The sequence below is a fragment of the Manis pentadactyla genome, chromosome 15 (genome assembly GCF_030020395.1).
Source record: "Manis pentadactyla isolate mManPen7 chromosome 15, mManPen7.hap1, whole genome shotgun sequence".
NCBI classification, from domain to species: Eukaryota; Metazoa; Chordata; class Mammalia; order Pholidota; family Manidae; genus Manis; species Manis pentadactyla.
The window spans coordinates 20611230-20638917 of record NC_080033.1 but is presented as its reverse complement, the minus strand read 5'-3'; the positions used below and the strand labels follow the sequence as shown (position 1 = coordinate 20638917).

Here is a 27688-nt window from a genome sequence, read left to right as displayed (position 1 = left end):
GTCCTGTCTTTGATGAAAAATGTCAAGATATAAAGAGCACAGTAAGAACAGGAGGGACTCCATTTTAAGACTAAGATTCCATTTTAAAAACCAGGGAGTTAGGAGATAATATTTCTAACATAGTTTATGGTGATAGCCAACAATGGACCCCCTCTAAGGCAGGGCAAGCAGTCCTAAATGATACGTTTCCACTGCTTGATGGTAACCAGTATCTTTGAGAAGAACAGATCAATAAATTCTTTCTGTTATTGCAGAATATCTAGAGGACTGACAATGGATGGTGACATAATGTCTCTCACGTGAGATAGACATCATGAGACCAGAGGTCAGCCTGTGCTTCCCTGGCCCTTTACCCCATTCTTGAAATCCTTAAAAACCCAAATCCTAAACCTTTAAGTGTACCTCTTTTCTGAGGTTGCCTGTGCTCCCATCTGAGTGTGTACTACCTTATCAAATAAACTTTTTTGTTGTATAAGTCTTTGTCCCTGAACTCTTTCTCATGATAAAGACAAGAACTCACTGACCTCCACCTCCAGTGGTAAATGTCTTTGTCACTTTGCTATTTCATTCAATTTTTGTCATAAGCATAGGTCTTCTCTCTCTCTGTTCTACTACAGACAGCTAGGGGAGGGCTACTGAAATCTTTGATTTGTGCCTCCAGGTTCCCATTGCTTGGGTGACCTGGAATGGGGTGGGTAAAAGTGCAATATTTTCAGAATCTCTTGCCTGGCTTTAGTGCATCTTCTTATCAACAGGTGTTTCCAAGGGGTGGAGGGAAGTAGTCTGTCTCCATATCAATAGGTAATTAATGGGTGAGGGAGACTTATGTGGACCAGAGAGGTGGGGGGCAGGGGAGCTCTCTTCTTCTGCAGCCCGGTGGAGACAGACACAGGACGATTGCTTGTAAGAAATCAATGGGTTTCTTAAACTTTATTTCTCCCTTTGACTGATTTAGCTTTCAAAGGTATTTTGCCCCAGGATTTTCCCCCTGGAGTTACATATGGGACTGTGGCTGAATGATCATGTTCTTTATCAGCCTTTCCAAAAAACCTTTCTTTGCCTTAAGAAATTCTCAGAACATAATCTCACACCACCCAGTGCTCTGGGCTCCCCCAATCCTGGGGAGGTAGGGGCTAGTCCCCATGCCAAGCAGATTCAGCAGACTCTGGATGTCAGGTGATCCTGGCTTTAGGAGTTGCCATGGGATTCTCCCTATGGTGAGCAGGAGTTCAGTGAAGTTTCCTTTGCTCTCTCTGCCCTTCCTTGCTCTCTCTAACCTGCATGGCTGCGGCCATTCACTACTACTCTCGCTTAAATGAGTTCCTTCCTTACCTACACTTACACCTGTTCATGAATTCTTTCTCGAGCAGAGTCAAGAACCCTCACGCAGGCTGAGGTCTTACCTAGAGTGCAGGGAGATCTTCCCGGATTGGATTGCCTGACAACAATAGTACTTGATCACTAAGATAATTTATCAAGAAAGTCCAGTTCAAATAATATTAAGATGCATAAATATACATTTCAGAATTGTGTACCTTTCTTATCTCTATCTATGTGTACCTTGCAGTATCTCAATCTAAGGCCAGCCTGCTGTTGTCTTACTCTTCAACATTTAACACTGATGAGTCACTGAGTATGGAAGGGGAGCAGAATTTGCCACCCCAAAATACGTTTCTTTGACATAAGGATTATTTTAGGCTTATTATTATTATTTTTTAAAGAAATAGCAGATGTAGAAAAAGCTCTGAAAACAGTAGATATTACCCCTTTGTAAGGGACATATATGTGTATAAGGGACGTCTCTGTTGGTAAGGGTGTCTCCCTCTCAGTACCAGGAAGAGAAGGATGACTAAATTTCTAGAAACTCTTATCATGGAAAAGGCAAAGACTTAAGTCTGCATGACAGCATTACCTTTGTTTACTGTGCTTTTCCTGGTAGCCTCCCATCCCTGACTCCTCTGCCCTCAACATCTTTTGTCTTTAGCTGGAGATGGTATTTAAGGGGATGGTTTGGGCCCCCTGGGGGAGTTACTTAGCTTTTCTGGGTCTTTATCATACATACAGGAGGTATACATGTTCTGAAACTTGTTTATTTTTCTACTATTATTTCAGGGGTGGACAGTGAGGGGATGGTGGTGAGGGGACTGGGGTCTCTGCCAAAAACCTAGAAAAGTAGAGGGAAAACTGTTCTTCCTTTCTCACTATATTTTGGAACTTTTCCCAACCCCTTCATTGTTCAGAGTGAAAAGAAGCTTCCATTGCAGGGAATTTGAAACTTGACTGAGCTAGTACCAAGAAAAGCACATATTTGAGTGAAATACAAATGTGTGAGAACTAAAAAAACACTGAAAAACAATCCCATGGAATCAACCAATCTCATGAGTTAAATTTTACTTACTATTCACAGAACAAAAATACTCATCAGTTTCTTGTTGATCTGACAAAGCTGATCTCAGTAGGGAAACTGTGATAAAAAGAAAAAGAACAAGATTTCCATTCTTGAACAAAATTCTACATTTTACAAAATGACAACTATTTAATTTTTAGTGGTACACTGCATGGAGTGCAGAAACTACCTGAGAACAACGTCAATTTGAAAGACAGTTGCTCAGTGAAATTAAGCATTTTGCCCAGAGAATTGAAAACACCGCTGGGAGGTGATTTAGCTTATATTAAAGTGCCCCCTTGAGGATAAAAACATGACCACATGACTAAAAGTATTACTGACATACCAAATGCTTAATGTGAATCACCAAAAGAAACTTTTTCAAATGGTCAACTATATATCAGAAATAATGAAGATATACCTCTTTGTTGTAAAGCAATGGATAATTCACATGCCTTCTTTCTTATTGTTAAAGGGGAAGAATTCGCTGCAAGAATAGCTACTAAATCTAATGGGTAGGAATTATTGTCCATCTCTCATTGTTTAAGAAATACATTTGTTATCATGAAAGAAATATTACTTTTAATAACTCCACTAATTTCTGACAAAAAGGGACTTCCTGTGGTTTTATTTTATTTCAGAGACTTAAGCCCTGCCCAGACTCAGTTCAGGATGAGATTGGGGTGCTCCCCATTCATTAATTCAGACAGGTGATTGCTGACTCTCTAGATGTTCAGTCCTGTGGCCACTTCCTGTTGGCAGCTCTCTTGGGGCTGCCACGCAGGTCTGGTGCATGTGGGTCTCAGGGGCCTTTGAAATGCTGGTTGCTAAGATGACCTGTGAAGTGGCCCTTCATAGTGACTTGGCTGCTTACATAGCACCCTGCCAAAGGACAGGTTTCTCTTCTTGGCCCTTCCCTTGAGTTTAAGGAAATAACTTTATTCTTCTGCAAAAAAATTGTCAACCTTTTTGTTTCTTCGACATATTCATTATGTACCTGAAAATTCCCTTCTCCTGAGACTTTAAGCTTTAAAAATAAATGGGAAGACTTTTGAAAGCTTTCTTTTTTTCAGCTCCACTGACATTCTTCTTTTGTGAGAATGAGCATAAAACCTCCCACCAGCATAAAGAAGAAATTTAAGGGGAAAATGAAAGAAACACATATTTTTTTCTCAAAACAACATTCTGCCACAACAAACAAAGATAAGCATCCTTAGAGTATTACTACATATGCAGATATAATCAGTTATGAATATATAGGCAACTAGATGACTCATGTCAAAAATTTTGTATAAAATTCAAATAAATATTTTATCTTTGTTTTTCCCAGATTTAAATGAACTTTACACCTTGGGACATTTGTCTAGAACAAAGATGAAACAGTAACAACCAAATTAGCCCTAGACTATAAATTACGGTGTGTTCCCTTCCATAGTTTTAATTTAGGGATATATAAAGTTTACATATTTGTAAATGCAAATTTGTCAAAAATAGGAAACTGAGGATGCAGGGTGTCTTAAAAGTGAAAATCAATGATTAAAAGTTAAAAATTAGGAGAGCCAGCAAGCAGACTTGTGAGCTATGTGGAAAAAGATGAACAATCAATCAAGCAAGTGGGAAGCAAAATCATGTAAGAAAACTATAACAGCAGAGCTGGAGAGAATACTACTTGAAAAGTTAGATGCAGCCTAACTGTATGTTATGCACTCCTGCCTTTTCCTTGCTTCGGTTGGAATTTACTCCTGTCTCCACTTCTGCAAAAGCTGAAGCTAAGTGAGGGTCCTGAGAAGGTCTGAACACGCTCCTCCACTTGACAGGATCTGACACAGGAAATAGTTTTTTTGTTTCTAATGAGCAGAATACATTTCAGAAGACGTACAGAAAGGAGTTACCAATAAAGATTTCATGTTTCAGTAATGATCCCTTCTCTGTGACCTGTATAATCTTTTTATTGACTGTTACTTGACAGGAATCATTTTGATCAAGACAAATATTTGCTAACTCCCTTGTGGCAAGACATAACACCTTTTCCCTTTACAGACTGAATCACTAGCTGTGACCTTAGAGTTCTAGCAGTCCTGAACTATTTCTTAATTACTTTCATTTTTTGTTAAAAGAAACAAAAGCAGCCAAAACTTCCTTTCCATTAAAATTTCTATTGTGTTTGATTTAACAATTCCCCCAGACCTGGGACCTAACAACTCCAAGGGTCATTGGTACGTTTTTCCTACCATCATTGCTTGCAGTGTCTGTGTGCCCTCACCCCAGGGATGGCCACGAGGCCATCCTGGCAACAATGGTTTCTCACTCAAACTTTCCTCACTTTTCTTCTGCCCAAACAAAGCCTTAGCCATTACTTAAATTACTGAGTCAGGAGTTGTTACAGAAGTCTTCATAATGTGAACTGCAAAGATTACACAGGTCAGGTAACTGACAGGGCTCATAAGCTTCTACAGAGCATGTTCGTGAACACTCTACTAAAGACAAATGGTGTGGTACAGGTAGGTAGGAAGCACAAGCACAAGACAGGGTCCAGTGGACTTGCAGGTTTAAGTTCCCTGGAACATTCTTAGTCACACAGAATAGACTTTGTCTCCAGAACAGAAACTACATAGATATGTGAGAGGAGCTGCATTAGTTTCACATAGCTCTTATAAAAAATTATTATTTATAATTTGGTGGCTTGAAACAACAGGGGTGTGTTCTCTTATAGTTCTGCAGGCCAAAATTCTGAAATCAGCATCACTGGGCTAAAATCAAGCTTTCAACAGGCCTTTGCTCCCTCTGGAGGCTACGGGAGAGAATCTGTGCCTTGCCTTTTCCAGCTTCTGGTGGTTGCGAGCATTCCTTGGCTAGCAGTGGATGAATGGGCTGCCCACTGTGACTGAGTCACTCCAGTCTTTGCCTCCATGGATGTGTTGATTTCTCCTCTTTTGTGTGTCAAATCTTCTGCCCTTACCTTATAAGAATACATACGATTGCATGTACAATCCATTTGGATAGTCTAAGAAAATGTCCCCATCTCAAGATCCTTAGCATAATCACATCTGCAAAACCTTTTTTTTTTTTTGGCCAAATGAAGTAACATTAACAGTTTAAGACGTGGATATCTTTTCTTCGGTGTAGGGGCATATTTCTCAGCTTATCACAGCAATCTTGATTTCAGTAGAGTCAGTTGATGCTTCCACTGGGGCCGTTCATAGCCTATTGGTCACATAGGCAGCATGGGCTGTTTAAACTTTTGTACCAACACTAAGATAATAAACAAGCTACCCCTAAGTGCTGCTGGAGGGTTTTCAAATATTAAGCAGTACAGATCACTAGTTAGCCCATTCATCCACCAGAAATCCACCCAATCAGTACCAGGATTCCAGGACCTCCAGAGGTTAAGCACGGAGTTGCCCCAATTCGCCAGTAAGAGAATTCTTTCTTAACCAAGGGAAATGTAAACGAATTATTTAAATGTTCTTTGATTCAGGGGAAAAAATAGGTTCATTTAGGAAAAATGATGAGAAGAGTCTTTATATTTCAGGATTAAGAGAACATAAGAGCTTTGGTTCAAAATAAGCATTCAAGACCAATGGCAGGAGTTTCCCCAGCTAAACCAAACCTAACCAACTATAATGATCACAACAGCACTAAAACTTCAAATATTGTGATCTTATTGTAATTACACAACCACCTGTTGAGGATGTTGGAAATCTGGTTATAAACAAAATAATCATCTGCTGCTCCCCACCTTTCTAATTCATCAAGTCACCAAATTCTTCCCCCTCAGAAATCTCATACTTATTTTTTGTTTCCACTTACCAGGACTGTTTTTCAGATTGTATTTTCAAGACAAGTGAACTCTGCTCACTGCTATCATCTGTGTAGCCTTATTTTGCCTTCCCTACCTATGCTTTTAATTTGTTGCTAGAATTTTCCTCCTAAAATTCAGATTATTCTATATTACTCTCTTCTCAATAATATTTTCTGAATTTTACCCTTGGAACCTCTTTAAATTTTTCTGCTTTCTCTGTACTTCCTGCAGAAGGACTTAATTTTCTCAGAAACATTACTATACTATTAGGTCTATGGGTATTTAAATAAGGCACTAATAGGAGTCATTTGCTCTCTCTGATTTTCAGCAAAGTACACATAAGGCAAGAGAATGATTTGTCCTTAAAACATATAAGTGTCTACAAAACGGAAAGTTTAAACCTACTAAAATTATGTGTCTTTTTAGGCTTGACTGGCATTTTAAACCATGTGAAATAGTGTAGAATATGCCGAGGTAGAAAACTGCAGGTGAGCATCAGCAATTCTTGAGCAGATATTGTTATTATGCCCATGTAGCCCTTGTACACACAACTTCTGTTCTTTTAGGAATTTATAATTCATGAAAATAATGTATTTGGAACCAAGTACATTAAAGAAGAGGAGAATTAATTTTTCTCCAATGAGACAAAAAAAATCTTAAACAGTTGTTTCCATATTCATTTTTTTCGTATTGTGAGAGAGAGGAAAGGAAAGCTAACCGTAACAGAACTCCCATAATAAATTATTTACATCATACACTGACTTGATGTATGCAAAGCCTATGTTTATTATAAAAACAAAAACACAACAAAAAAAGCCATTGGCCTTTTGCTAGAAGGATTGCTTGCCATGCCATTTGTAACTCACTTGCAGTTCAACCGGGCCCAGGCACTCACCAAGGTATCTGAATATACTGACACAGTTGACCTTTGAAGTAGTTCCAGTTTGTAGAATAAATGGCATGCTTGATGACATTGAGATAATAATTCCTAGCTTTGTTTTCTTTATTGTTACAATGAATAAGAAAGACAGGAAAAGGGCATTGATTATTATAACAATTGCACACACAAACTGCATGGCTAATAATCATTTCACTAATATATGCCATTAAAGGATTCATAAATATTAAATGAGAAATTTTATTTCAATAAAAATCACTGCTGCAATATTTCTGTACATGCTTATATTGTAAATCAAGCTACCCCCACTCTCTCCAAGCAGGTGGTGACATGCTCCACTTAAAAATTGGTACAATAATTATTTCATAAAGGTCATACAGTTTGCATATATTTTTGATGTCCCACTGTAAAAAAAATATTGTGATCTGCAAACAAAGCAAAAATGTCAAAAATACATTTTAATTAGCCTCATGGTAAAAAGCCAATAGAGAGATCCCAGCATTTAACATCAGAAGTGTGGGTTTTGGGTTAAAGATCAATTCATAGACAGGTTTTGAAATATCAACTTACTCACTTGTAAAACAGAGTTAATAAACTATGATCAAATATAAGAATATAAACAAAAAGCTTAAGAGAGTTGCATCACCAGAAAGTGATGCAAACCCTGACTTCATCATTTACTACTTGTATGACCTTAGGCAAAAATTATTTATTAAAAATTCCATCTGTTAAATAATTATTCTAATGGCATGTCCATGTTATGGAGTGATTGACGATGAAAATTAAATGAGTGTATGAAAAGCATAGCAAGTACTAAGTAAAAGGTAATACTTATTAGTATTCCTCATCTGAGATGTATTCCTTCTCTTTCCCTTCCTGATACAAAATGCTAAAGTGACACCACCTTTGCTCTAGAGCTCTGAGGACAAAAGGAGACCATGGATGTAGAAGTATTTTAGAAAACATAAAGGAATATCCATATTTAGATATTTTCCCCATGATTTGTAGTTTCCAATGAGCTCAGGCACTAGGGAGACATACACAGGAGCACTATATAAATATTATCTTAATTTAAATAATTCAGTGTTTTGAAATATTTGCTATATGAAGAAAACCTTTTTAGCAAATGGAGGCTATACTTGCTTGAATGTGCTCCCTAATTACAATGTTCATATTTTAAAGTTTTCAAAAACTTTACCTCAAAACACAACTCTTACACAATTGTCTCCATCTGTTCTTGCTTATTTTCAGAAATATTTTAAAGGTTAAGAAGTTTAAGTCTAAATAGTCTCAAAGCCTACATTAATAAAAATACAGTTTTTACCTGATATTATCTGGTTTTGTTAACTACCCTAACAAGTTAGAGAACCAAGAGTAGTTTATAATGTGCAATAACCAAATAACTAAATGTTAACTATTTTTGTTGACTTTAATGATGTACTTGTGACTACCCCATATATGAGCTAATTAAATCTACTTGCTAAATCTGAAGGACTATTCCTCATAACTACAAAGTATAACACAATCTTTCTTATTTGTCTTGTGTGATATTACTGATGAAATCACTAGAAGTACAGTATTAGATTCATAAAAATATCTATGACCTTTTTCCATAGTTTTGGAGGTACCAAAATAATTTTACATATCTGTGAAGAATTATAACCACCATTGTTAGAGAAAAGGCTTCCATGGGAGATAATTTTCTAGCTGACTGAAGCTTAATTTTTAAGAGCTTAGCTTTACTTAAAAAAAAAAGTACTTACAGATTTCCTAAGTATAATATGTGTCCCTTATGTACTTAAATATAAGCTAGTCTTATCTTAATGAGATAAGGTATCATTAAAACAATCGTTATAATGAACAACAAAAGGCCTCAAAGGCAAGTAAACGCTTTGAAATATTTGAAAATATTAATCTTTTTATCTTTCCACAGAATGACCTTTTTTGTATGTTTTGGTCTTTTATAATTGTTCTTTTTCATTCACAGTCAGGCTATCCTTATCTAGGTGGTAAGTTTCTAAAGAGCAAGGCTGTCTCATTAATCATCACAGATCTCCCCTACCCGACTCAGGACATCTCTTTGATCTATCTGCCACCATCAGCTATCAAGTTCTTCCCAATCTATCTTTCTTATTTACTATTTGCAAGCTTCTGAGCTGGGAAAGTTTGATCAAACTTAGGAGAATTTTGCTCAAAACTAAACTAGGCTCTGAGACAGTGTCTGAGATGTTTTTCTTAGTACATGGACTTCCTGACCTCAATTCTGACTTCCACATTCCTGTAAGCCTTCTGGAGAGTTGAGGTTGCCACATTAATGAACATACTTATATTCAGGCAGTTTGAGTCACACGGGTCAGTTACAGACTTGCCTGGTTTGTAAGATAGTTTAGATGTTATAGACACTTTGTAAATTAAACAATGCTGTTCTCGCTGCCTGAGTTTTGAAATATTATCTTGTAAAACTAGTTTAAATAAAACAAAAATAATCCAAATAGGACTTGAAATCTTTAATTCCGATAACAACATTGCATATCTCCATTTATCAAATACATCAACTACTTGGCTTTGCAATGATTTGCAACAGAGCACAATGCTTCTTCTAACATTTATATATATATATATATACATATATCTAAAGAAGGATAGACTCATAGCCATAGCTTTTCAAATAGTTTAACTGTGCCAGATAAAAGCTAATACCTTCATGATGAAGAATCCTTGGGAATCAATTGCTCCTATTCCCTTATTAAACCTAAGAGGTACTACACCACATGCAAAGTTGACAGTTGCTGTTGTTTATTCACTGTTCAGACTCAGAATGCCCTTATAATAATGCACATACAGCATTATTGATTGTTCTCTGAATTTAGACCAGCATTGCTTATTGTTTTCAATGCTGAAACATTAGAATATTTCCTGCTTAGACAGTTTTAGACTATAACAATTGCATATTATCAGTTATACCAATTACATACAATTACATAATATATATATACACATATATAATATATACACACACATACACTAGGAGGTATATATATATATATATATATATATATATATATATATAAAACAAGCAACCTACATGTTTTATAAGTAACATAGCATTAGGTCAGATGCTAACCCAGAAGATATATTCTTAGTCACCTGATTCAATGTTTCAAACTTTTTTTCTGTAACAGCTTTTCTAAGCATCCATAGCTTCAGCATCCTCTGAAGATTAAACTGACATGCGGACATGTTTAAAATACATTAGCAATTTTTTTCATGCCTGCCGAGTGAGAGGATTAGTCTACAAACTCTGTAGCAATAAAGCAGTGCCTTCTGTAGTTGCTGCTAGTAGCAAAAGCCTTTGTCCCCACTAAATAAAAGAGAAAAAAGTATCTGGGGATGCTTAGGGTATAGCAAGTGCAATGGCTGCCCCTTGCTTTTTCTGGGAGGACAGTTCCCATCAGCTCCAGAATTTCATTCAAGTACTAGTCCATATGAACTAGGAGTTACTAGGTTTGGTCACTTCCTAAGTTATACATGGAGCTGAGCTTTACATTTTTCTTTATAAAATCAAGGGGCTATGACCACAAAAGAGTAAGTGGCACGGAGAAAGAATAGAAAAACAGAGAGGGAGGCAGCATTAGGAAGGACTTGGTATGACTACTTTAAATCTGTGTTCACAGAGAAATTATAGCACCACAGGCCTAGTGTGAGAAAACCTCCTTTAGTTCACCCTACTTCCACAAGCTAAAGGCTTCCTCTATATGAAAGAGGGAGATAGAGGCAAATATTAATTCAAGATACACAAATAGTTAAAAACATACACAGACACAGACACGCATACATATGAAACCCTTGCACATATATACTAAGGGATATTTAAGAATGTTTACAGTAGCATTTTAATATAACCTGAAACTAGAAACATGCCAAATATCCATGAAGAACAAATCTAATACATTAATTTGGCATATTTATATAATGATCATAATAGTGGTAAAAATGAACCAATGAAGTGCAGCTACATACAACATGGGTAAAACTGTAACAAAGGTTAAGATAAAAGGCATGTTAAGATGACTATATGAGGTGACATATATGTGTATTATGTATAAATACATAATATATATATATAATACACAATTATCAAAAATTAGGTTGCTACTACTGGCTAGGAGGCAGGAATAAGTGACAAAGAATCACATAAGGAATATTACAGGCAATTTAAACATACACAAATGCAAATACACACACTTAGGCATTCACAGGCCAATTTAAATACTGTGCCATGAGCCAAGATATGCTTCATCTAATCATAAAAGCTGTACATATTAAAAAAATATAATACCAACAAGGTCACAATTTTTTTTCTTTTCTTTTCTTATTACATTTTTTTATTAAGGTATTATGGATATACACTCTTATGAAGGAATCACATGAAAAACAATATGGTTACTACATTCACCCATATTACAGAGTGCCCCCCCCTCACATGCCGTTGCAATCACTGCCCATCAGTGTAGTGAGAGGCCACAGAGTCACTACTTGTCTTCTCTGTGCTACACTGTCTTTCCCATGATCCCCCCATACCATGTGTACTAATCATAATACCTCTCAATCCCCTTCTCCCTCCCTCCCCACCCACCATCTCCCACCTCTCCTCCCCTTTGGTAACTGCTAGTCTCTTCTTGGAGTTTGTGAGTCTGCTGCTGTTTGGTTCCTTCAGTTTTGCTTCATTGTTATACTCCACAAATGAGGGAAATCATTTGGTACTTATCTTTCTCTGCCTGGCTTATTTCAGTGAGCATAATACCCTCCAGCTTCATCCATGTTACTGCTAACGGTAGGATTTGTTTCTTTCTTATGGCTGAAAAGTATTCCATTGTGTATATGTAACATCTCTTCTTTATCCACTCATCTACTGAAGGACACAACCAAAGTGGCCATGTGTGGAACACTCTGTCCAATGACTGCAGAATACATATTCTTTTCAAATACACACAGAATATTCTCCAGAACAGACCATATGTTGTGCAAAACAATGAGTATCAATAAACTTCAAAAAAAAGTCATCCAGGGAAGGAGAAAAGATAGCAGCATGAGAAGTGTGGTGGAAATTTCCTCCCAAAAACACATATATTTTGAAAATACAGCAAATAAAACTATTCCTAAAAGAGTGACCAGAAGTAACAGTACACCAGCCAGTCTACATCTGGGAGAAGTCAACATCTCACCGAAAAGGGTAAGGTAAAAAGTGGCAACCCAGTGGGACCCGAGCACTCTCCACACCCCAGCTCTGTGGCGGGAGAAAAATAATCAGAGTGGGAAGGGAGTGAAAGCACAGGACTGCTAAACACCCAGCCCTAGAAATCTACCCCAGGAGCACAAACCCACATTGCATGGTGCTCTGGAGATTAGAGGGGCTGAAAACCAAAGTCAGAGACTAAGACTACAAACAGTTTCCAACAACCGGCTTTCCTGAGACAAAAGAAAAACACGCGCTTGAAAAGACTTCTCAACAGTCAGAAGGCTGCTAAAGGGGCAAGGGTTTAGGAGAAGAAACAGGTGGACAAAATCGTTGTGGCACACTCAGCCCACCAGGTTAGGAACTTTCAGGAGCTTCAGGCACCCTATCCTCCCTGTAGGCAATGCAGCCCCAATGCCCCTCAAGGCGATAAGCAGCCTGCCGCTTTTTCCTCCCCTCAGGCATCTCCACACAAACCCACTGCCATCACCACTGCTGCAGACCAGCTGGAGGGCAGCTTTGCCTACAGAAACTACACAGCTTAAGGCAGAGGCTACTCCCTTCACGAGGATAACCCGACCAGACAGCGGAGAAAGGCATGGCGACTGGGAAGCACGAAAGGGTTTTACCCTCCCTGAAAACACCTGCGCCCCTTGCTAGGAACCCCCGCCATCACCCTAGGCCATCTGGAGAGCCACCCCGCCCACGGCAGCTTAGGGGATTAACCCAGACAATGTTCCCTGGGCGCGGCCAACCGGCAAGACAGTGGAGACAGACACTGAGACCAGGAAACACAAAAGGGCTTTGCTCTACCTGCAAATACCTGCGCTGCTCACCTGCCACCCCCATCATCGCCCTAAACCATCCTGAGCACCACCCCGCCCACGGCACATTAGGGGATTAACCCGGAAGCTGCTCCTTGTGCGCAGTTAACTAGCACAGACAGCGGAGACACGCACTCCGACCTGCAAGCAGGAAGGGAGATTGTTCTCCCACCTGATACCTGTGCCACTTGACTGTGACCACTCCCATCACTCCATTACTATGAAAAGGCAGAAGAACCTTGTTCAGTGCAAAATCCCTCAAACACCAGGAAGAGGGCTCCGTGAAACTGAAATCACCAATCTTCCTGAAAAGAATTCAAAATAAAAGTCATAAGCATGCTAATGGAGCTACAGAAAAATATTCAAGAGCTAAGGGAGAAATTCAGAAAGGAGATAACTGAAATGAAACAAACAATGGACAGACTTGAAAGCAGATTAGATGAGGGAGAAGAGAGGGTAAATGGAATAAAAATTAGATAACACGAATACAGAGAAGCTGAGGCAGAGAGAGAAAAAAGGATCTCTAGGAATGAAAGAATATTAACAGAACTGTGTGACCAATCCAAACAGAATATTAGCATTACAGGGGTACCAGAAGAACAGAGAGAAAAAGGGATAGAAAGTATCTTTGAAGAAATAATTGCTGAAAACTTCCCCAAATGGGGGAAGGAAATAGTCTCTCAGGCCATAGAAGTCCAGAGCTATCCCAACAGAAGGGACCCAAAAAGGACACCACCAAGACATATAATAATTAAAATGGCAAAGACAAGGAAAAGGACAGAGAATTAAAAGCAGCCAGAAGGAGAGAAAAGATCACCTACAAAGGAAAACCCATCAGGCTATCATCATATTTCTCAGCAGAAACCTTACAGGCCAGAAGGGAATGGCATGATATATTCAATGCAATGAAACAGAAGGGCCTAGAACCAAGAATACTCTTCCCAACAAGATTATCATTTAAATTTGAAGGAGGGATTAAACAATTCACAGATAAGCAAAAAAAGTTGAGGAATTTACCTCCCACAAACTATCTCTACCATGTATTTTAGACTGCTCTAAATAGAAGTGTGCCAAAGGCTAAATAGCTGTCACCAGAGAAAAGAAAACCACAGCAAAGGAAGCAGACCAACTAAACACTAACCAAATGCAAAATTATATCAGGTACTCAAAAAGTCAGTCAAGAGATACACAAAGAGTACAGAATATGACACCTAACATATAAAGAGTGGAGAAGAAAAAAAAGAAAGGAGAAAAAAAAAAGAATCACCAGACTGTGTCTATAATAGCATAATAAATGAGTAAAGGTAGACTGCTAGATAGTAAAGAAATGCCCTTGAACCATTGGTAACCACGAATCCAAAGCCTGCAATGGCAATAAGTACATATCTAAAGATAATCAACCTAAATGTAATTGGACTGAATGCACCAATCAAAAGACACAGAGTTACAGAATGGACAAAAAAGCAAGACCCATCTATTTGCTGCCTGCAAGAGACTCACTTCAAACCCAAAAACATACACAGACTAAAAGTGAATGGATGGAAAAAGATATTTCATGCAACTAATAGGGAGAAAAAAGCAGGAGTTGCATACTTGTATCAGACAAAATAGACTCCAAACAAAGTAACAAGAGACAAAGAAGGACATTACATAATGATAAAGGTGTCAGTTCAACAGGAGGATATAACCATTACAAATATCTATGCATACAACACAGAAGCACACAAATATGTACAACAAATGCTAACAGAATTAAAGGGGGAAACAGAATGCAATGCATTTCATTTTAGAAGACTTCAATGCACCACACTCCAAAGAACAGATCAACCAGACAGAAAATAAATAAGGAGACAGAGGCACGTAACAACACATTAGAACGTGTGGAACTAACAGAAATCTACACAACACTCACCCAAAAGCAGCAGGATACGCATTCTTCTCAAGGGCACATGGAGAATTTTCCAGAACAGAGCACATACTAGGCCACTAAAAGAGCCTCAGCAAATTCAAAAATACTGAAGTTGTACTTGTCAGATCACAAAGGTATGAAACTAGAAATAAACTGTACAAAGAAAACAAAAAGGCTCACAAACACATGGAGATTTAATAACATGCTCCAAAATAATCAATGGACCAATGACCAAATTAAAACAAAGATCAAGTAAGATATGGAAACAAAGGAAAACAACAGCTCAACTCCCCAACTTATGTAGAATACAGCAAATGCAGTTCTAAGAGGGGAGTATATAACAATCCAGGTCTATTTAAAGAAGACAGAACAATCCCAAATGAACAGTCTAAACTCACAATTATTGGAACTGGAAAAAGAACACCAAACGAAGCCCAAAGTCAGTACATGGAGGGACATAATAAAGATCAGAGAAGAAATAAATAAAATTGAGAAGAATAAAAGAATACAAAAAATTAATGAAACCAAGAGCTGGTTCTTTGAGAAAATAAACTAAATGAATAAAACCCTAGTCAGACTTATTAAGAAAAAAGAGAGTCTACACACAAAAACAGAATCAGAAATGAGAAAGGAAAAGCCACTAAAGACACCACCAAAATACAAATAATTATTTAAAGAATACTACAAAAAATTATATGCTAACAACCTGGACAACCTAGAACAAATGGACAACTTTCTACAAGAATACAACCTTCCAAGATTGACCCAGGAAAATACAGAAAATATGAACCAAACAATTACCAGCAACGAAATTGAATCAGTAATCAAAAAACTACCAGAGAACAAAACCCCTGGACCAGCTGGCTTCACCACTGAATTTTATCAGACAATTAGAGAAGACATAATACCCGTTCTCCTTAAAGTTTTCCAAAAAATAGAAGAGAAGGGAATACTTCCAAACTCATTTGATGAAGCCAGCGTCACTCTAATACCAAAACCAGGCAAAGACACCACCAAAAAGAAAATTACAGACCAATATCCCCGATGAATACAGATGCAAAAATACTCAACAAAATATTAGCAAACCGAATTCAAAAATACATCAAGAGGATCATATATCATGCTCAAGTGGGATTCATCCAAGGGATGCAAGGATGGTACAACATTAGCAAATCCATCAACATCATCCACTGTATCAATAAAAAGGACAAAAATCACATGCTCATTTCCATAGATGCTGAAAAAGCTTTTGACAAAATTCAACACCCATTCATGATAAAAACTCTCAACAAAATGGGTACAGAGGGCAAGTACCTCAACATAATAAAGGCCATATACAACAAGCCCACAGCCAACATCATACTTAAGAGTGAGAATGTAAAAGCTTTTCCTTTAAGATGGGTAACAAGACAAGGATGCCCACTCTCCCCACTTTTATTCAACATAGTTCTGGAGGTCCTAGCCACGGTACTTACACAACTCAAAGAAATAAAAGCATCCAGATTGGTAAGGAAGAAGTAAAACTGTCATTGTTCACAGATGACATGATATTGTACGTAAAAAACCCTAAAAAATCCATCCCAATACTAACACTAATATCCGAATTGAGCAAAGTTACACGATACAAAATTAATACACAGAAATCTGTTGCATTCCTATACACTGATGATGAACTAGAAGAGAAATCAGGAAAACAATTTCATTCACAATTTCATCAAAAAGAATAATATATCTAGGGATAAACCTAACCAAGGAAGTGAAAGACCCATACCCTGAAAACTACAAGACACCTGAGAGAAATTAAAGAGGACACTAATAAATGGAAACAAATCCTGTGCTCATGGATAGGAAGAATTAATATTATCAAAATGGCCATCCTGCCTAAAGCAATCTACAGATTCAGTGCAATCCCTATCAAAATAACAACAGCATTCTTCAACAAACAAGAACTAATAGTTCTAAAATTCATATGGAACCACAAGTCCCTGAATAGCAAAAGCAATCCTGAGAAGGAAGAAAAAAGTATTGGGGATTACACACCACATCTTCAAGCTCTACTACAAAGCCACAGTAATCAAGACAATTTGGTACTGGCACAAGAACAGAACCAAAGATCAATGGAACAGATAAAAACCCACACATATATGGCCAATTAATATATGATAAAGGAGTCATGGACATACAATGGGGAAATGACAGCCTCTTCAACAACTCATGTTGGAAAAACTGGAGGGGAGGACAGCCACATGCAAGAGAATGAAACTGGATTACTGTCTAATCCCATAAACAAAAGTAAACTTGAAATGGACCAAAGACCTGAATATTAGTCATGAAACCATAAAACTCTGTGAAGAAAACATAGGCAAAAATCTCTTGAATATAAACTTGAACAACTTTTTCCTGAACGTATCTCCTTGGGCAAGGGAAACAAAAGCAAAAATGAACAAGTGGGACTATATCAAAATAAAAAGCTTCTGTACAGCAAAGGACACCATCAGCAGAACAAAAAGGCTCCTACAATATGGAAGGATATATTTCTAAACGACCCATCCAATAAGGGGTTATCATCCAAAATATATGAAAATCTCATATGCTTCAACACCCAGAAAGCAAATAACACGATTAAAAAATGGGCATAAGAGCTGAACAGACACTTCTCCAAAGAAATTCAGACGGCCAACAGGTACATGAAAAGATGCTCAACATCGCTAATTATCAGGGAAATGCAAATTAAAGTCACAATGAGATATCACCTCACACCAGTTCGGGTGGCCAACATCCAAAGGACAAACAACAACAAATGCTGGCGAGGATGTGGAGAAAGGAGAACCTTCCTACACTGCTGGTGGGACTGTAAATTAGTTCAATCATTGTGGAAAGCAATTTGGAGGTTCCTCAAAAAACTAAAAATAGAAATACCATTTGACCCAGGAATTCCACTCCTAATAATTTACCCAAAGAAAACAAGTTCTCAGATTCAAAAAGACATATGCACCCCTATGTTTATTACAGCACTATTTACAATAGCCAAGATATGGAAGCAACTTAAGTGTCCATCAGTAGATGAATGGATAAAGAAGATGTGGTGCATATACACAATGGAATACTATTCAGCCATAAGAAGAAAACAAAATAGCTGTGCCCCAGATGTATATTGTTTTCTAGGCTTAGATCTGGCTGCAGCCTGGAGAGAGGAAATGTAACAAAGCAAAGATGTAGTGGCAAAAACAGAAGCACAACAACCTAACAGAGCAATAGGAAAAAAAAGACATACCTGGAAAAGTAAAACAAAGGAAATTGTACTCAACTTTACTTATAAAGAAAGAAACTCAAATTAAGGTAGGATACCATTTTCATCTATCAGATGGCAAAGACTTAAAGACTGATTGTAACCGGTGTAGGTGAGCGTGTAGGAAAATTAATGTCCTTATACACTTTTAGCAGGACTACAATTTGATAACACCTTTCTTCTTAGGGGATGGAGAAGGATGAGAGACAACTACTCAAAATTTTAAACATATGTATCCTTTAGACTCACAATTTCAACTCTAGGAATTTATCCTATACAATAGTACAAAAATATACGCATAACACTATGCCATATAGTTTTGTTCATTGAAGTAGGGAAAACTGAAAACCTAAATGTCTGTCAATGGGGAATTATTTAATAAATTATGGTATACTCAAATAGGGAAAGCAACAAATTTGTTCACTCATTCATTCAACAAATATTTACTGAGGATGTACTATAGGATCAGGCATTACTGTAAAGGGTGGAGATTTGGCAGTAAATAACACAGTCACAAATTCCTCCACAACCTAGAGTATACATTACTGTGGTGAAACACACAATAAACCAAATAAAAAGTATGGAAATCATCAATGCTGGGAAAAAGTCATTTATAGGGAAAGGAAGTAGGCAGTGACAGGGGAGGGACTGAAATTTTAGATGGGGCACTTAGGGAAGGCATCGGAGAATATAAGTAAGGACTGGGAGAGGGTAAGCCATGGAGAGATCTAGGATAAGACTTCCAGGCAGAAGAAATGGCCCTGAGGCAGAATGAGATGAATCAGTGTGTCCTGATATGGAAAGACCTGCCTGTTAAGCAAGCAAGCTGTTAAAAACAGAAAATATTCTATGATTTCATTCATGCTGTAAGAAAAAAGGATAAATGCATGAGCCCATGTGCTTGCATGGGCATAAACATTTTCTTGTACATATAGGAAATGTAAGAGTGTTTATATTACTTGGGGGGAATGGGAATTTTCACTTTAATATCTCCCTTGCTGTATGCTTTGAAAAAAATTTTTGTCATGGACATAATTTCATACAAAAATAACTATTTCAAAGAAGTCAGGCAGAAATCCTATAACACAGGTACACTAAGGATTCTCATCATTTCATTTCTTCCAATCTTAAAAATTTATGAGTATAGCAAACCTGATCACAGAAGAAAACATTCTTCAGTCTATACGCCCCGATCACAGTGCTAAACATTTTCAATGCAGGTAACAGATCATTTTCACGGTTTGTGTCATAGGAGCAGGCATTGCCTACACCCTCTGTAACTCCCTTCTGTATAGCGTAGTCAATGCCCATAAAACGCTGTGAGAGAATCCACTGCCTGGATTATTGCCTGTGCTCATCCTGAAAATATGTACTGATTTAATGTGCTGAAGACCTTTCTTCTATACTGGGGTCTGCAAAAGGCAAAACATTCCTACAGTAGAGAAAACTTCTAATTGTGGAAATGTGCTTGAGATCATTTAGATACCTGAACTGCTCCAGGGAAAAGATGAAAATGCCTTGTAAAATACTGAGTTAAAGTTCCCACAAAAGGTCTAGAACAATGACTCTCAATAGTGGGGAGGCAGAGGAGTGATGAAGTAGATGCCTACCCTCCTCCGTCCTCTCTCCTCTGCTGTAGTAACTGCCAGAGGGAACCAGTTACTGATAGGAATGTACCAACTAAAAGGCAGTAGAAAAACAAAGAATACTGAGCTAGCACTTCTCTGCAACTCCTAGCACTTGTCAGTTCACAGAAGCAAAATTAGGCTCTTGAAGATACATCTGCAAGAAAAATGAGGGCATCCACATTTATTGCTCCAGGACAAGCCAATCCAACAAGATCCCAATTAAACCCCAAATCTAATAAATTAAAGAGCTGCTACATCTCACCCCACTTAACCTCACTACATCTCACCTCACTTAACCCTCCTTCTCCAGGCCTAATTTACCACATTATCTGGCCGTAGAAGTTGAACACCATATACAGGGACAGTCTCCGCATATAGGTAGGTCTCACTGCTAACATGGATTTTCATGTCACTCAAAGTAACACCAAGTCACAGGAAACAATTTCTTAAGTATCTCTGTACTTTTAATCCTACTGCCTCTTGCCTATTCAGACGTTTATCACTACGGTTAAACTCTCTTCAGTACCATCAACCTCTCCTCCTCCACAGGATCCTTTCCATTAGCAAAAAATATGCCCTAGAATCTCCCATCTTAAAATACACACCACATAATCATGCACTTGTTGTGCCCTTCAATTGCTTCTTCACTTTTCAACTTTACTTCCTATCCAAATTTCAGCAAAGAGTTGTCTATGCGAGGGCTTAGCAAATTATGGCTATGTCAGCTGGTTTTTAAGTGAAGTTTCATTGGAACAGTCACCATGCTCTTTCATGTATTATCTGTGGCTGCTTGCATGCTACAAAACAGAGGCTACAACAGAGATCAAATAGCCAAGAAAGCCAAAACTATCATTATCTGGCCCTTTACAGAAAAACTTTGCTAACTTCTGGACTATACTCATGGTCCATTTGCCTTTCAACCCACTCAAATCTAGTATCTCTTTAATCCTTCAAGTGAAATCACTGACCAACATCACCAATGACATAATGACACCAAATCCAGATCTTCACCCATCTGTCCACTCTCCTGCAAATACTTACCTCACATAACTCCCATGACACCACTCTCTCTCCGGTTTCCTCCTGCCTCTCGAACCTTCCTTCAAAGCCTTGTCTGCCGGCCCTCCCTCCATTAACCAACCTCAGGGCTGAGAACCCTAAGCAAATTCTCTTCTCATTCTACAGTCTCATTATCAAGGGTTCTTGATTATTCTGTCAAGAATCTTTCTGGCATCTGATAAAGTCTATGGACACCTTCTCAGAATATCTTTTAAAGATGTGATATAAAATGTGAAGGATTACAAAAGAAATACAGTTTTCAAAATATAAAATCGTGATATATATTTCTTTACTCATGCATTTTTAATACATTAAAAATCAGGATCTAGTTATGGGTTTAGTAACTGTACTATTATTGCTGAAGTAGTGATAAGTGTAAATGCTATTTTGAGATATCAGCAATAGTTGTAATGTGATATGAAAATACTGATTTCTATTGGTGAAAAAACTACAAATGTTAATACTATTGTGGTTTGAGGCCCATGTTCAAAATGGAAGGCAATGTTAAATTTCAACTAGAGGTTACTAAGAGCAAGAAAAGCTTTTCCTAGCCAAGTTCATGGGCCCCAAATTCTATAAATGAATTCCTGTGGGGCTCCTGGATCCCAGATTCAGAACCTCTGCACTGGAAGGTCCCAGTGGTTCTCACAGCTTCAGAGCCATCTCTATGTTGAGGACTCATGGGTCTGTTATCTCTAAGCCAGACCACTGAGTTCAGACTGGGACATCCAACCTCCTACTGGATATCTCTACTTGGATATCTTAGACATGTTAAACTTAACACATGAACACATCAAAAAACCCAGGTCTGAACTCTTAAATCTCCCCACTACCAACATTTTTTCAATACCATTCTCCCCACCTCAGTAAACGGACAAGTACATCCTAAGTTACTCAAGGCAGAAAGCTGAGGTCAGCCTTGATACTATCTTCTTTCCCAAACTATCCATAAGTCCTGTGGACTCTACCTCCAGAATGCCAAATTCCTCTGCTTCTTTCTAGGCCACCACATTCATTCAAGCTGCCAACCTCTCTCTTGAGCTGCTCTTAAGAGTTTAGGAAACTAATCTCCCTGCCTTCTCTTTACACTCTCTCCATCACTTACCACAAAACAGTCACAACCTTACTTAATACTTTTCAATGGCTTCCTGTTGCTCTTTAGAGATAATGCAAACTCCTTACCAGGGCTCATAATATCCTGTATGATTCAGCCCTACCTGCCTCGCCAACCTCACTTGGAATCATTCTCCTTCCTCTCTTGCTATGCTCCAAACACAGCAATCTTCAGAACACTAAGGTCTTTGCTCCCTAGGAGCTTCTGAACACACAGTTATGTGTTTTAAATGCTCTGCTTTATATTCTTGGAATGACCAACTCTATAGCATCCTTCAAGTGTATTTAATTAGATATCCTTGGGTTTTTCTGTCATAGCACTTTATTGCTTTCATAGTATTTTCCTTATTATCTGACTACATATTTATTTGCTTACCCATTTATTGGGCTAACCAATTAGGAGGGTACACCAGTAAGGTCAGGGCCCATTTTACTTACTATGTATCCAAGATCTAGAGTAGTGCCAAGTAGACAGCAGGTTTATGCAATATATATTTGTTGAATCAATATAGTCTTTGCTCTCAAAGCACTTTCTATGTGGGGCAACAGCACACAGAAGGCCCTCAGAAAATACCTGGAAGAGTGACTCCATGATTCTACTGAACAATACAAATGATGATACCCAAAGCAATTGTGCTCCTAAGTCTCATTCTGGGAGAACTAGCTACAAGATTACTGGAAATATACAAGAATACTATTTCCACCAGGATCAGAGTATACGAAAAGAGGAACAATAGCCAAATAAACTCAAAGTAATTTTGTGCCCATTGTGCCTAGGAATGAAAAACTCATAACTGCAAAGAGAGGCAGAAATGTAATTATAATTCTATATCAATTTATGAACATTTAAGTCACATAACAGGGAATGACGGCATAGATGAACTACAAGATATCTGAGTAAATAGGCACTACTTCTAACTTAAAAAAAAATAGACAACAGCAGTCCCTTTCTTCTGCTTCCTTTTCTTTAGGGCACTGGTTCTCAACCAGGGCAGTTTTGCCCCTCAGAAACCATTAGGTAATGTCTGGAGATATTTTTGGTTGTCACAGTGAGGGAAGAGGTGCAACTGGCAACTGGTGGGACACTGCTAAACACCCTGCACACACAGGACAGTCCCCATAGCAAAGAATTATTCCACCCCAAGTGTCAATAACACTGACAAACCCTTCAAGTAGTAAGTGATCAAAAATCTAATGTGATATAATTGCTATGCATATATAATCTCGGACATATAAGAAACTAGTAAAAGTGATTGTCTCTGGGCAGGGGAAGTAAGGGTTTGGGGGAAAAGAGGAGCAGTAGGGAGACTTTGATTTTAAATACCTATATTTATAAATATATATAAAAGGGGAATGCTCCTACACTGCTGGTGGGGATGTAAGTTAGCTCAACCATTGTGGAAGCAATACGGAAGTTCCTCAAAAAACTAAAAATAGAAATACCATTTGACCAGGGAATCCCACTCCTTGGAATTTACCCAAAGAATACAACTTCTCAGACTGAAAAAGACATATGCACCCCTATGTTTATCAGAGCACTTTTTACAATAGCGAAGATATGGAAGAAACCTAAGAGTCCAACAGTAGATGAGTGGATAAAGAATATGGGGTACATATACACAATGGAATACTATTCAGCCATAAGAAAGAAACAAGGGGGGCGGAAGATGGCGGCGTGAGTAGAGCAGCAGAAATCTCCTCCCAAAACAACATATATCTATGAAAATATAACAAAGACAACCCTTCCTAGAATAAAGACCAGAGGACACAGGACAATATCCAGACCACATCCACACCTGAGAGAACCCAGCGCCTCGCGAAGGGGGTAAGATACAAGCCCCGGCCCCGCGGGAGCCGAGCGCCCCTCCCCCCAGCTCCCGGCGGGAGAAGAGCAGGCAGAGCGGGAGGGAGACGGAGCCCAGGACTGCCGAACACCCAGCCCCAGCCATTCGGGCCAGAGTGCAGGGCCCTCGATACTGGGAAAACAGGGCAGCAAGAACAGTGAGCAGGCACTGGAGGCTGGGCGCCAGAGGACATAAGAAAAGCGCGCGACCATTTTTTTTTTTTTTTTTGCTTTTTTGCTTTTTTGCTGCTTTGTTTTGGCGAGCGCTTTTTGGAAGTCTTAAAGGGACAGGGACCCCAATATTAGGGGAAACAGGGCAGAAAGACCGGTGAACAGAGGTCTGAGGCTGGCACCGGAGAGTAAAGAAAAACGAACGACCACCTTTTTTTTTTTTTTAATTAAAAATTTTTTTTTTTTTTAATTAAAAAAATTTTTTTTCTTGTTTTTTTTTGTGGTCGTTGTTTTGTTTTGGCGGGTGCTTTTTGGAAGTCTTAAAGGGGCAGGGCGGGTCACTTAATCCAGAGGTAGGGAATCCGGGATCTCTGGGCACCCTAACCCCTGGGCTGCAGGGAGCAGGGAGGCCCCTTACGGAGATAAATAGCCTCCCAGCAGCTCCTGCTCCAACGCGACTCCACCATTTTGGAGTAGCTGCCCGAGCCAGGCCACGCCCACAGCAACAGCGGAGATTAACTCCATAGCAGCAGGGCAGGAAGCAGAAACCCTGTCTGCGCGCAGCTGCGCAGCACAAGCCACTAGAGGCCGCTGTTCTCCCAGGAGAGGAGGGCCACAAACCAACAAGAAAGGAAGTCCTTCCAGCCGTCACTCGTCCCAGTTCTGCAGACTATTCCTATCACCATGAAAAGGCAAAGCTACAGGCAGACAAAGATCACAGAGACAACACCAGAGAAGGAGACAGACCTAACCAGTCTTCCTGACAAAGAATTCAAAATAAGAATCATAAACATGCTGACAGAGATGCAGAGAAATACGCAAGAAAAATGGGAGGAAGTCCGGAAAGAGATCACAGATGCCAGAAAGGAGATCGCAGAAATGAAACAAACTCTGGAAGGGTTTATAAGCAGAATGGATAGAATGCAAGAGGCCATTGATGGAATTGAAATCAGAGAACAGGAACGCATAGAAGCTGACATAGAGAGAGACAAAAGGATCTCCAGGAATGAAACAATATTAAGAGAACTGTGTGACCAATCTAAAAGGAGCAATATCCGTATTATAGGGGTCCCAGAAGAAGAAGAGAGAGGCAAAGAGATGGAAAGAATCTTAGAAGAAATAATTGCTGAAAACTTCCCCACACTGGGGGAGGAAGTAATCAAACAGACCACGGAAATACACAGAACCCCCAACAGAAAGGATCCAAGAAGGACAACACCAAGACACATAATAATTAAAATGGCAAAGATCAAGGACAAGGAAAGAGTGTTAAAGGCAGCTAGAGAGAAAAAGGTCACCTATAAAGGGAAACCCATCAGGCTAACGTCAGATTTCTCAACAGAAACCCTACAGGCCAGAAGAGAATGGCATGATATATTTAATACAATGAAACAGAAGGGCCTTGAACCAAGGATACTGTATCCAGCACGACTGTCATTCAAATATGACGGTGGGATTAAACAATTCCCAGACAAACAAAAGCTGAGGGAATTTGCTTTCCACAAACCACCTCTACAGAACATCTTACAGGGACTGCTCTAGATGGGAGCACTCCTAGAAAGAGCACAGCACAAAACACCCAACATATGAAGAATCGAGGAGGAGGAACAAGAAGGGAGAGAAGAAAAGAATCTCCAGACAGTGTATATAACAGCTCAATAAGCGAGCTAAGTTAGGCAGTAAGATACTAAAGAGGCTAAACTTGAACCTTTGGTAACCACGAATTTAAAGCCTGCAATGGCAATAAGTACATATCTTTCAATAGTCACCCTAAATGTTAATGGACTGAATGCACCAATCAAAAGACACAGAGTAACAGAATGGATAAAAAAGCAAGACCCATCTATATGCTGCTTACAAGAAACTCACCTCAAACCCAAAGACATGTACAGACTAAAAGTCAAGGGATGGAAAAACATATTTCAAGCAAACAACAGTGAGAAGAAAGCAGGGGTTGCAGTACTAATATCAGACAAAATAGACTTCAAAACAAAGAAAGTAACAAGAGATAAAGAAGGACACTACATAATGATAAAGGGCTCAGTCAAACAAGAGGATATAACCATTCTAAATATATATGCACCCAACACAGGAGCACCAGCATATGTGAAACAAATACTAACAGAACTAAAGGGGGATATAGACTGCAATGCATTCATTCTAGGAGACTTCAACACACCACTCACCCCAAAGGATAGATCCACTGGGCAGAAAATAAGTAAGGACACGGAAGCACTGAACAACACAGTAGAGCAGATGGACCTAATAGACATCTATAGAACTCTACATCCAAAAGCAGCGGGATATACATTCTTCTCAAGTGCACATGGAACATTCTCCAGAATAGACCACATACTAGGCCACAAAAAGAGCCTCAGAAAATTCCAAAAGATTGAAATCCTACCAACCAACTTTTCAGACCACAAAGGCATAAAACTAGAAATAAACTGTACAAAGAAAGCAAAGAGGCTCACAAACACATGGAGGCTTAACAACACGCTCCTAAACAATCAATGGATCAATGACCAAATCAAAATGGAGATCCAGCAATATATGGAAACAAATGACAACAACAACACTAAGCCCCAACTTCTGTGGGACACAGCAAAAGCAGTCTTAAGAGGAAAGTATATAGCAATCCAAGCATATTTAAAAAAGGAAGAGCAATCCCAAATGAATGGTCTAATGTCACAATTATGGAGATTGGAAAAAGAAGAACAGATGAGGCCTAAGGTCAGCAGAAGGAGGGACATAATAAAGATCAGAGAAGAAATAAATAAAATTGAGAAGAATAAAACAATAGCAAAAATCAATGAAACCAAGAGCTGGTTCTTTGAGAAAATAAACAAAATAGATAAGCCTCTAGCCAGACTTATTAAGAAGAAAAGAGAGTCAACACAAATCAACAGTATCAGAAACGAGAAAGGAAAAATCACGACGGACCCCACAGAAATGCAAAGAATTATTGGAGAATACTATGAAAACCTATATGCTAACAAGCTGGGAAACCTAGGAGAAATGGACAACTTCCTAGAAAAATATAACCTTCCAAGATTGACCCAGGAAGAAACAGAAAATTTAAACAGACCAATTACCAGCAACGAAATTGAAGAGGTAATCAAAAAACTACCAAAGAACAAAACTCCCGGGCCAGATGGATTTACCTCGGAATTTTATCAGACATACAGGGAAGACATAATACCCATTCTCCTTAAAGTTTTCCAAAAAATAGAGGAGGAGGGGATACTCCCAAACTCATTCTATGAAGCTAACATCACCCTAATACCAAAACCAGGCAAAGACCCCACCAAAAAAGAAAACTACAGACCAATATCCCTGATGAACGTAGATGCAAAAATACTCAACAAAATATTAGCAAACCGAATCCAAAAATACATCAAAAGGATCATACACCATGACCAAGTGGGATTCATTCCAGGGATGCAAGGATGGTACAACATTCGAAAGTCCATCAACATCATCCACCACATCAACAAAAAGAAAGACAAAAACCACATGATCATCTCCAT

General features: G+C 38.6%; 1 long non-coding RNA gene across 1 annotated transcript in view; it reads right to left on the bottom strand.

Moving 5' to 3' along the window:
- The window catches only part of LOC130681163 (uncharacterized), a 111088-nt gene that overhangs the window by 66963 nt on the left and 16437 nt on the right, over positions 1–27688 (bottom strand). Inside the window, exon 2 of the long non-coding RNA XR_008994210.1 lies at positions 2399–2464. This is a non-coding gene — a long non-coding RNA (uncharacterized LOC130681163). The remainder of the gene's footprint in view (positions 1–2398; positions 2465–27688) is intronic.